The sequence below is a fragment of the Chiloscyllium plagiosum genome, unplaced genomic scaffold, assembly GCF_037043375.1.
Source record: "Chiloscyllium plagiosum isolate Xiang-an unplaced genomic scaffold, Cpla_swu_hap1 HiC_scaffold_47, whole genome shotgun sequence".
Taxonomy (NCBI): domain Eukaryota; kingdom Metazoa; phylum Chordata; class Chondrichthyes; order Orectolobiformes; family Hemiscylliidae; genus Chiloscyllium; species Chiloscyllium plagiosum.
In genome coordinates this window covers 37371904-37384029 of record NW_028270185.1, presented here as the reverse complement: position 1 = coordinate 37384029, position 12126 = coordinate 37371904, and positions in this window count along the sequence as shown.

Sequence of the window (12126 nt, the reverse complement as noted above, 5' to 3'; positions counted from 1 at the left end):
CCAGAGGGCCAGATATTTTGGGTTAGAGTTCCCTCCCGAGGGAGTCCCCTCACCCAGATCCTGGGGGTTTCACCTGCTTGTGTCACCGATGCCCTGGTGACTTTAACCCCAGGCTTCGAACCCGTGATCTGACAGGCCCCAGTTAACCAGAGGCCCCGACAAACCAGGCTATCACCCCCCACCGCCAGAGGAGATGAAACCTCGGGGGGTGGGGTGGGGAAGAAACAGACCCCCACTCACCTGGGCCCCACGGGCTGCAGCCTGGCCAACAGGCCTCAGGCCTGTGCTCCCTGCCCTCTGGAGGTTGTTCTTGTCCAAGGCTTTCCTGGCCCCCCAGGCATTTTGGATCTTCACTTTCCTGTTTTTCCAACAAAAGTTCCTCGGGATAAAAGAAAGAAGAGATGAGTTGGTGGGGGTGTGGGGGGGGGCGGGGGGGGGGAGCGAGAGCAGTGTGATGCAAAATTACACAGCAAGATCCCAGGTTAAACACAATCCCACCAACTCCCTTCTCCCATCCCCAATGCATTTCTTAACCTCACAGCAATGTCAAAATACAAACAAATCATAAGAAAGCAATTAACCAGAGGCTGGAAACATTATTAAACACACACACTCACTGTCACACAGTCACAGCCAGACAGGGAGAGCTGCTCACTCCCCACACAGAGAGAGAACAGGGTTGGAGAATGAATCTGACCAATTCCTTGCACACATTTATTCTGGGTGAGAGGTTAGTGAAGCCCACCCCTGCCCATCTCTGACACGTCCCATCGTCTGTCAGTCTGCTCCCTGGGGAGGGCTCTGTCTGATTGACATGTTCATTCCCAGGACAGGAGCCTTGTGGGATCTGGCTGCCCACGGAGATGTTAATTCGGGGGCAACAAAGTGTCATCTTTCCCAGTTGCTACAACTCCCTTTTTATTGAAGCTGTGTCGGTGCAGTTTGAAAATATTAAAGATTACTCCCACACTAGCGTCTCCGAGCCTGACTGTAGGTAGGCTTCCTGAGACACACACACACATGGCTGGGAATGGAGAGGGGGATATTTGCTGTGGATCTCTTGGGGTCTTCCTGCTGCATGTGTGATTCCTAGAATTAATCTCTGTCTCTGTCCCTGTCTGTCTGTCTCTGTGTGTGTCTCTCTCTCTGTCTCTGTCCCTCTCTCTCTGTTCCTGTGTGTGTGTGTCTCTCTTTCTCTCTGTCCCTGTGTGTCCCACGCTCTGTCTCCCTCTCTCTCTATCTCTCTCTGTCTTCTCTCTCTGTCAGCTGTGTCTCTCTCTTCTCTGTGTCTCTGTCTCTCTCTTTCTGTCCCTGTATGTGTGTGTGTGTCTCTCTGTCTGTCTCTCCCTGCACTGCTCTATATCCAGCCATTTCTAACTTGATTTTGAGTCTTTTATTTCCTTTCCCTTTCTCAAAAATATTGGCAGGGTTTGTGAATTTAAATCATAGATCATGTGCCAGCCCCTCAACACCCACATTTCACCCTCACAGCTCCCCTGCCTTCACCACCCCCCATACACACAGAGACACACACCCAGACACACACACAGACACATACTGACACACAGACACACACTGACACCCACAAACACAGAGAGACACACACACACACACATACAGAGACAGACCGTCATTCACACATACATACAGGCACCGACACACAGACACACCCCAACACAGCACTTGGGCACTTTGCACAGGTTTAGTCTGGGGGGGGGAGAGTCAGTGAGGGTCTGAGCTCAAGTTTCGTCACAGATATGTCTCTGTGTGAGAAAGATAGTGAGACCATGCCACGTGTGTGTGTGTGTGTGCGTGTGTGAGAGAGAGAGAGAGACAGACCATATCTCTGTTTGTGTGAGAGAGAGTGAGACCAAGCCTCTGTGTGTGTGTGTATGTGTGTGTGTGTGTGTGTGTGTGTGAGAGAGAGAGAGAGAGAGACAGACCATATCTCTGTTTGTGTGAGAGAGAGTGAGACCAAGCCTCTGTGTGGGTGGGTGGTGTGTGTATGTGTGTGTGTGTGTGAGAGAGAGAGAGAGAGAGGGACAGACCATACCTCTGTGTGTATGTGTGAGAGTAAGACCGTACCTCTGTGTATGTGTGTGTGAGAGAGAGAGAGAGAGAGAGGGACAGACCATACCTCTGTGTGTATGTGTGAGAGTGAGACCAAGCCTCTGTGTGTGTGTGTGTGTCTGAGAGAGAGAGAGAGAGACAGAACATACCTCTGTGTGTGTGAGAGAGAGTGAGACCAAGCCTCTGTGGGGGTGGATGGTGTGTGTGTGTGTGTGTGTGTGTGTGTGTGTGTGTGTGTGTGTGTGTGTGTGTGTGTGTGTGTGTGTGTGTGTGTGTGTGTGTGTGTGTGTGTGAGAGAGAGAGAGAGAGAGAGAGAGAGAGAGAGAGAGAGAGGGACAGACCATACCTCTGTGTGTATGTGTGAGAGTAAGACCGTACCTCTGTGTATGTGAGAAAGAGTGAGACCAAGCCTCTGTGTGTGTGGGTGGGGGTGGTGGGTGTGTGTGTTTCCATCGGCGTGCCCAGTTTCCGTGTCAGTGCTGTCCCTCCATAGTGTAACTGTGTATAAACCATGTGTTTATGTCCCTGTCCCAGTAATGATCCACAAACCGTACACTGTCCCTCACTCTCATTTACTCACACTCTCACACGTGTACACACACACCCTCACACACCACATTCAGTCCCTCACACACATGCCCTTTCACACACTCAAACATTTTCACACGCACTATCACAATCTCTCTCTCACACTCACACACAAACATGCACACGCGTACACTCTCTCTCTGTCTCTCTGACATACACACTTTCACTCACTCATTCTCTCTCTTCACTCTCTCTCCCACTCGCTTCCACATACTCTCTCAGTTACACACACACTTACACACACACTCTCATACACACTTTCTGACACACGCACCCTCACACACTCACATTCACCATTTCATATATGCTCACTTTCACACACTCACTCTCTCTCTCTCCAAAACTGTCTCTCTCACACACATTTGCAAAGTCTCTCACATAGGCCCACTCTCTCACGTGCGCACTCACTCTCGTTCACTTGTACACACACTCTCTCACATGCACACATACACACTCGCATGCACTCACTCTTTCACATACACACACACTTCCTCTCTCACTTTCACACTTTCTTTCTAGCACTCACACACACTCTCATGCATGCACACATTCTCTCATACGCGTTTTCTCTCTCACACACACATTCTCTCTCACACACACATTCTCTCTCTCACACACACATTCTCTCTCACACACACATTCTCTCTCACGCACACACACATTCTCTCTCACTCACACACACATTCTCTCTCTCACACACACATTCTCTCTCTCTCACACACGCATTCTCTCTCTCTGTCTCGTACACACGCTTTCTCTCTCCCTCTCGCACACACGCATTCTCTCTCTCTCGCACACATGCTTACTTTATCTCTCTCGCGCATGCATTCTCTCTCTCGGACACACGCATTCTCTCTCTCACTCGCACACACACATTCTCTCTCTCGCACACATGCATTCTCTCTCACATTCATTCTCTCTCACATACACATGCATTCTCTCTCACACTCATTCTCTCTCACACACTCACGCATTCTCTCTCTCTCACGCATTCTCTCTCTCTCGCACACACGCATTCTCTCTCTCTCAAACACGAATCCTCTCTCTCACACTCATTCTCTCTCTCATGCACGCATTCACTCTCTTGCACACTAATTCTCTCTCTCACGCACACATTCTCTCTCTCACATGCATTCTCTCTCACGCACACATTTGCTCTGTTGCACACTAATTCTCTCTCTCACACTCATTCTCTCTCTCACACACTCATTCTCTCTCTCACGCATGCATTCTCTCTTGCACAGTGATTCTCTCTCTCACGCACATATTCGCTCTCTCTCTCCCACACTCATTCTCTCTCGCACACACGCATTCTCTCTCTCGCACACACGCATTCTCTCTCTCGCACACACGCATTCTCTCTCACATTCATTCGCTCTCACACACGTGCATTCTCTCTCACACTCAGTCTCTCTCTCTCAGACACACGCATTCTCTCTCTCTCTCACGCATTCTCTCTCTCTCACCCGCATTCTCTCTCTCTCTCACGCATTCTCTCTCTCTCTCGCACGCCCGCATTCTCTCTCTCTCGCACGCCCGCATTCTCTCTCTCTCGCACACACGCATTCTCTCTCTCACGCACAAACGCATTCTCTCTTGCACACATGCATTCTCTCTCTCACACACACAAATCCTCTCTCTCACACACTAATTCTCTCTCTCACGCACGCATTCTCTCTCTCGCATGCATTCTCTCTCTCTCACGCACGCATTCGCTGTCGCACACTAATTCTCTCTCTCACACACGCATTCTCTCTCTCGCATGCATTCTCTCTCGCATGCATTCTCTCTCTCTCACACACGCATTCCCTCTCTCGCACACTCATTCTCTCTCTCACGCACGCATTCGCTCTCTTGCACACTAATTCTCTCACGCACGCATTCTCTCTCACGCACGCATTCTCTCTCACGCACGCATTCTCTCTCACGCACGCATTCTTTCTCTCGCATGCATTCTCTCTCTCGCACGCATTCTCTCTCTCGCACACTCACTCTCACGCACGCATTCTCTCTTGCACACTCACTTTCTCTCTCTCGCACGCATTCACTCTCTCTCTCCCACACTCATTCTCTCTCTCACGCACACATTCTCTCTCTCGTGCACTCATTCTCTCTCTCGTGCACTCATTCTCTCTCTCACGTACACATTCTCACTCTCTCACAGACGCATTCTCTCTGACACACATTCTCTCTCTCGCACACACACGCATTCTCTCTCTCACATGCATTCTCTCTCTCTCGCACGCACACGCATTCTCTCTCTCACACAAATTCTCTCTTTCACACACGCATTCTCTCTCTCTCACACACACGCATTCTCTCACACAAACATTCTCTCTCTCACGCACGCATTCTCTCTCTCACACACGGATTCTCTCTCACACACGGATTCTCTCTCACACTGGCATTCTCTCGCACACAGGCATTCTCTCTCACACGCACACGCATTCTATCTCTTGCACACTCGTATTCTCTCTCTCTCTCACACACAATCTCTCTCGCACACTCATTCTCTCTCTCACGCACGCATTCGTTCTCTTGCACACTAATTCTCTCACGCACGCATTCTCTCTCACGCACGCATTCTCTCTCACGCACGCATTCTCTCTCTCGCACGCATTCTCTCTCTCGCACACTCACTCTCACGCACGCATTCTCTCTTGCACACTCACTTTCTCTCTCTCGCACGCATTCACTCTCTCTCTCCCACACTCATTCTCTCTCTCGTGCACTCATTCTCTCTCTCACGTACACATTCTCACTCTCTCACAGACGCATTCTCTCTGACACACATTCTCTCTCTCGCACACATGCATTCTCTCTCTCACATGCATTCTCTCTCTCTCGCACGCACACGCGTTCTCTCTCTCACACAAATTCTCTCTTTCACACACGCATTCTCTCTCTCTCACACACACGCATTCTCTCACACGAACATTCTCTCTCACGCACGCATTCTCTCTCTCACACACGCATTCTCTCTCACACAGGCATTCTCTCTCACACAGGCATTCTCTCTCACACACACTCATTCTCTCTCACTCGCATTCTCTCTCTCTCTCTCACACACAATCGCATTCTCTCTCACACACGCATTCTCTCTCACACACGCATTCTCTCTCACACAGGCATTCTCTCTCACACAGGCATTCACTCTCACACGCACACGCATTCTATCTCTTGCACACACGCATTCTCTCTCTCTCACACACACAATCTCTCTCGCACACACACATTCTCTCTCTCTCACGCACACTCTCTCTCACACAAACGCATTCTCTGTCTCTCACACACACGCATTCTCTCTCACACACGGATTCTCTCTCACACACGGATTCTCTCTCACACACGGATTCTCTCTCACACTGGCATTCTCTCGCACACTGGCATTCTCTCGCACACTGGCATTCTCTCTCACACGCACACGCATTCTATCTCTTGCACACACGCATTCTCTCTCTCTCTCACACACAATCTCTCTCGCACACACGCATTCTCTCTCTCTCACGCACTCTCTCTCTCACACACACGGATTCTCTCTTCTCACACACACACGCATTCTCTCTCACACTCGCATTCTCTCTCACACAGGCATTCTCTCTCACACGCACACGCATTCTATCTCTTGCACACACGCATTCTCTCTCTCTCACACACACAATCTCTCTCGCACACACACATTCTCTCTCTCTCACGCACACTCTCTCTCACACAAACGCATTCTCTGTCTCTCACACACACGCATTCTCTCTCACACACGGATTCTCTCTCACACACGGATTCTCTCTCACACTGGCATTCTCTCGCACACTGGCATTCTCTCGCACACTGGCATTCTCTCTCACACGCACACGCATTCTATCTCTTGCACACACGCATTCTCTCTCTCTCTCACACACAATCTCTCTCGCACACACGCATTCTCTCTCTCTCACGCACTCTCTCTCTCACACACACGGATTCTCTCTTCTCACACACACACGCATTCTCTCTCACACTCGCATTCTCTCTCACACAGGCATTCTCTCTCACACGCACACGCATTCTATCTCTTGCACACACGCATTCTCTCTCTCTCACACACACAATCTCGCTCGCACACACGCATTCTCTCTCTCTCACGCACTCTCTCTCTCACACACACGCATTCTCTCTCTCACACACACGCATTCTCTCTCACACACGCATTCTCTCTCACACACGCATTCTCTCTCACACAGGCATTCCCTCTCACACGCACATGCATTCTATCTCTTGCACACACGCATTCTCTCTCTCTCACACACAATCTCTCTCGCACACACGCATTCTCTCTCTCTCACGCACTCTCTCTCTCACACACACGCATTCTCTCTCTCACTCACAGGCATTCTCTCTCTCACGCATTCTCTCTCTCACACACACATTCTCTCTCTCACTAACGCATTCTGTCTCTCACGCACACACATTCTCTCTCACACACTTACTCTCTCTCTCACGCACGCATTCGCTCTCTCTCTCCCACACTCATTCACTCTCTCACGCACGCATTTGAGGAGTGACCCAAACTGAGGAGACTCTAAATAACTTGGTCATATAAATTTGAACCAGACACCACACAGTCAGTGCCCGAAACTGAGGAGGCTCAAAGCGTCCTGGGTATATACAATTAACCAGCCAGCACAGAGTCAGTGCCGCAAACAGAGGAGACTCAAAATACTCTGGTTAAAAAAGTTTTAATCAGCCACCATACAGTCAGTTCTCGAAAATGAGGAGATTATAAATCTCTTGATAATATTTAATTAACCAGCTCATTACATATGCTAAACAGACAGAACAGAGTCAGTGCCAATAACTGAATAGACTCGAAATCTCCTGGTATGTATATTTAAATACTCAGCAAAGAGTCAGTCCACTAGGAGATTCGAAATGCCCTGGTTATATATGTTTATTTAATCAGCCAGCATAGAATCAATGCCCTAAACTGACGAGACACTAAATCTCCTGTTTCTATCTAATTATATAGAACATAGAAAGAAGAATACAGCGCAGAACAGGCCCTTTGGCCCTCGATGTTGCGCCGATCCAAGCCCACCTAACCTACACTAGCCCACTATCCTCCATATGCCTATCCAATGCACGTTTAAATGCCCATAATGAAGGAGAGTCCACCACTGCTACTGGCAGGGCATTCCATGAACTCACGACTCGCTGAGTAAAGAACCTACCCCTAACATGTGTCCTATACCTACCCCCCCCCCCCCCCCTTAATTTAAAGCTATGCCTCCTTGTAATAGCTGACTCCATACGTGGAAAAAGATTCTCACTGTCGACCCTATCTAAACCCCTAATCATCTTTGTCACCTCTATCAAGTCACCCCTAAACCTTCTTTTCTCCAATGGAAACAGCCCCAAGTGCCTCAGCCTTTCCTCATACGATCTTCCTACCATACCAGGCAACATCCTGGTTAACGTCCTCTGCACCCGTTCCAGTGCCTCCACATCCTTCCTATAGTATGGGGACCAAAACTGCACACAATACTCCAGATGCGGCCGCACCAGAGTCTTATACAACTGCAAAATTACCTCAGTGCTCCGGAACTCAATTCCTCTACCAATAAAAGCCAGTACGCCATATGCCTTCTTCACCGAACTATTTACCTGGGTGGCAACTTTCAAAGATCTGTGTACATGGACACCAAGATCTTTCTGCTCATCCACACTACCAAGTATCCGACCGTAAGCCCAGTACCCCATCTTTTTATTACTCTTACCAAAATGAATCACCTCACACTTAGCTACATTGAACTCCATTTGCCACCTTTCTGCCCAGTTCTGCAGCTTATCTATATCCCACTGTAACCTGCCACATCCTTCCTCACTGTCTACCACTCCTCCGACTTTCGTATCATCCGCAAACTTGTTCACCCAACCTTCTAACCCCTCCTCCAGGTCATTTATAAAAATGACAAACAGCAATGGTCCCAAAACAGATCCTTGCGGAACACCGCTAGTTACAGCACTCCAAGATGAACCTTTGCCATCAACTACTACCCTCTGTCTTCTTCCAGCCAGCCAACTCCTAATCCAAACCTCCAACTCACCCTCAATGTCATACCTCCGTATTTTTTGTAGTAGTCTACCATGGGGAACCTTATCAAACGCTTTACTAAAATCCATATACACCACATCTACTGCTTTCCCCTCGTCCACCTCCTTACTCACCTTCTCAAAGAATTCAATAAGATTTGTGGAGGCATGACCTGCCCTTCCCAAAACCATGCTGACTATCCTTGATCGCATTATTCCTATCCAGATGTTCATAAATCCTATCCCTTACAATTCTCTCTAAGATTGTACCCACAACAGAAGTGACACTCACCGGCCTATAGTTACTAGGGTTATCCCTACTCCCCTTCTTAAACAAGGGAACCACATTTGCTAACCTCCAATCTTCTGGCACTACTCCTGTAGACAACGAGGACATAAAAATCAAGGCCAATGGCTCTGCAATCTCCTCCCTTGCTTCCCAGAGAATCCTAGGATAAATGCCATCAGTCCCAGGGGACTTATCTATTTTTCACCCTTTCCAGGATTTCCAACACCTCTTCTCTACATACCTCAAAGCCATCCATTCTACTTAATTGTGACTCAGTATTCACACTGACAACAATGTCCTGTTCCTCAGTGAATACTGACGAAAAGTATTCATTCAGTGTCTCCCCAATCTCTTCAGCCTCCACACGCAACTTCCCACTACTATCCTTGACTGGACCTATTCCTACCCTAGTCATTCTTTTATTCCTGACATACCTATAGAAAGCCTTAGGGTTTTCCCTAATCCTACCAACTAAGGACCTTTCATGTCCCCTCCTTGCTGCTCTTAGCTCTCTCTTCAGGTCCTTCCTGGCTACCTTATAACTCTCAATCGCCCCAGTTGAACCTTCACGCCTCATCTTTACATAGGCCGCCCTCTTCCTTTTAACAAGGGATTCCAATTCCTTAGTAAACCACGGCTCCCTCACACGACCCTTTCCTCCCTGTCTGACGGGTACATACTTATCAAGGACACTCAATATTTGCTCCTTGAACAAGCTCCACATATCAATTACACCCTTGCCTTGAAGCTTACTTTTCCAGGCCACACATCCTAAGTCATGCCTCACCGCATCATAATTTCCCTGCCCCCAGCTATAACTCTTGCCCTGTAGTGCACTCTTATCCCTCTCCATCACTAGAGTAAAAGTCACCGAATTGTGGTCACTGTCCCCAAAGTGCTCACCTACCTCTAATTCTAACACCTGGCCTGGTTCGTTACCCAAAACCAAATCCAGTATGGCCTCACCTCTTGTTGGCCAATCGACATATTGTGTCAGGAAACCCTCCTGCACACATTGGACAAACACTGACCCATCTAACGAACTTGAGCTATAGCTTTCCCAATCAATATCAAGAAAGTTAAAGGCCCCCATAACAACCACCCTATTACTTTCACTCTTCTCTTGAATCATCCTCGCAATCCTAAATAACCAGGCAGCACAGAGTCAGTGCCCTAATCTGTGGAGTCTATAAATATTCTTGTTATATATATTTAACCAGACATCACAGAATCAGTGCCCTTAACTGAGGAGACTCTAAATGTCCTGGTTGTATATATTTATTTAACTCACCAAAAGAAAGTCAGTGCCCTAAACTGAGAAGACTCAATCTCCTGGTTATGTATATATTAACCAGCCAACACGCATTCAGTGCCCTAAACTAGAGACTCTACATCTCCTGGTTGTATCCATCTATTTAACTAGCCAGCACAGAGTCTGTGTGCCAAACTGAGGAGTATGTAAATCTCCTGGATGTGCATGTTTATTTAACCATCCATCACAGAGTCCGTGCCATAGACTGAGGTGATTCTGAATCTCGTGGTTTCATATATATATATATGTAAACAGACAGCACAGAGTGAGTGCCCTTGACTGAGGAAACACTAAAAGTCCTGGTTACATATATTTATTTAAGCAGGGTGTAGATTTGCTCGCTACGTTTGATATCCGGATGTTTCATTACCTCGTTAACATCATCGATGGCGACCTCCAAGTGAAGCGAAGCTGTTGTCTCCAACTTTCTATTTATATCATTCTCCTGGAGGGGGTTTCTGGGGTGTGTGGTGGTGTCATTCCTGTTCATTTTCTGAGGGATTGATAGAAGGTATCTAGATCTATGTGGAAAAAGTGAGGACTGCAGATGCTGGAGATCAGAGCTTAAAAATGTGTTGCTGAATAAGCGCAGCAGGTCAGGTAGTATCAAAGGAACAGGAGAATCGACGTTTCGGTTATACGCCCCTCTTTAGGAATGAGCAGGGTGTGCCAAGCAGGCTAAGATGAAAGGTAGGCGGGAGTGAGTTGGGGGAGGGGGGCTGGGAATACGATAGGGGGAAGGAGGTTAAAGTGAGGGTAATAGGCTGGAGAGGGGTGGGGGGGAGGTTGGGAAGAAAATTGCAGGTCAAGAAAGTGGTGATGAGTCTGAGGGTTGAGACTGAGAAAAGCTGGGGGAGGGGAAATGAGAAAGCTGGAGAAATCTGCATTCATCCCTTGTGGTTGGAGGGTTCCTAGGCAGAAGATGAGGCGGTCTTCTCCAGGCGTCGTGTTGCCATGGTCTGGCGAGGGAGTTGGCCAAGGACCTGCATGTCCTTGACGGAGTGGGAGTGGGAGTTAAAGGGTTCAGCCAAGGGGCGGTTGGGTTGGTTGGTGCAGGTGTCCCAGAGGTGTTCCCTGAAACGTTCCGCAAGTAGACGGCCTGTCTCCCCAACGTACAGGAGGCCACATTGTGTGCAGTAAGTGATGTGTGTGGAGGTGCATGTGAATTTCTGATGGATATGGAAGGATCCCTTGGGGCCTTGGAAGGAAGTGAGGGGGGAGGTGTGGGCGCAAGTTTTGCACTTCTTGCGGTTGCAGGGGAAGATGCCGGGAGTGGAGGTTGGGTTGGTGTCGGGTGTGAATCTGACGAGGGAGTCACGGAGGAAGTGGTCTTTCCGGAACGCTGATAGGGGTGGGGAGGGAAATTTATCCTTGGTGGTGGGGTCTGTTTGGAGTTGGCGGAAATAGATCTATTTGTTTGTTTATGGCGTTGTGGTTGGAGTGCCAGGCCTCTAGGAATTATCTGACATGTCTGTGCTTAGTCTGTCCCAGGATAAATGTGTTGTCCCATGTCGAAATGGTATTTTTTTTTTTCATCCGTGTGTCGGGCTACGAGGGAGGGACGGTCGCGTCTTTTTGTGGCTAGCTGGTGTTCATCTATCCAAGTGGCTAACTTCGTTCCTGTATTTCCTACGTAGTGTTTGTGGCAGTCCTGGCATGGGATTTTTGCAGACAACGTTGGTTTTGTCCATGGGATGTACTGGGTCTTTTAGGTTTGTTAGTTTTTGTTTGAGAGTGTTGTTGGTTTTGTGTGCTACTAGGATTCCGAGGGGTCTTAGTAGTCTGGCTGTCATTTATT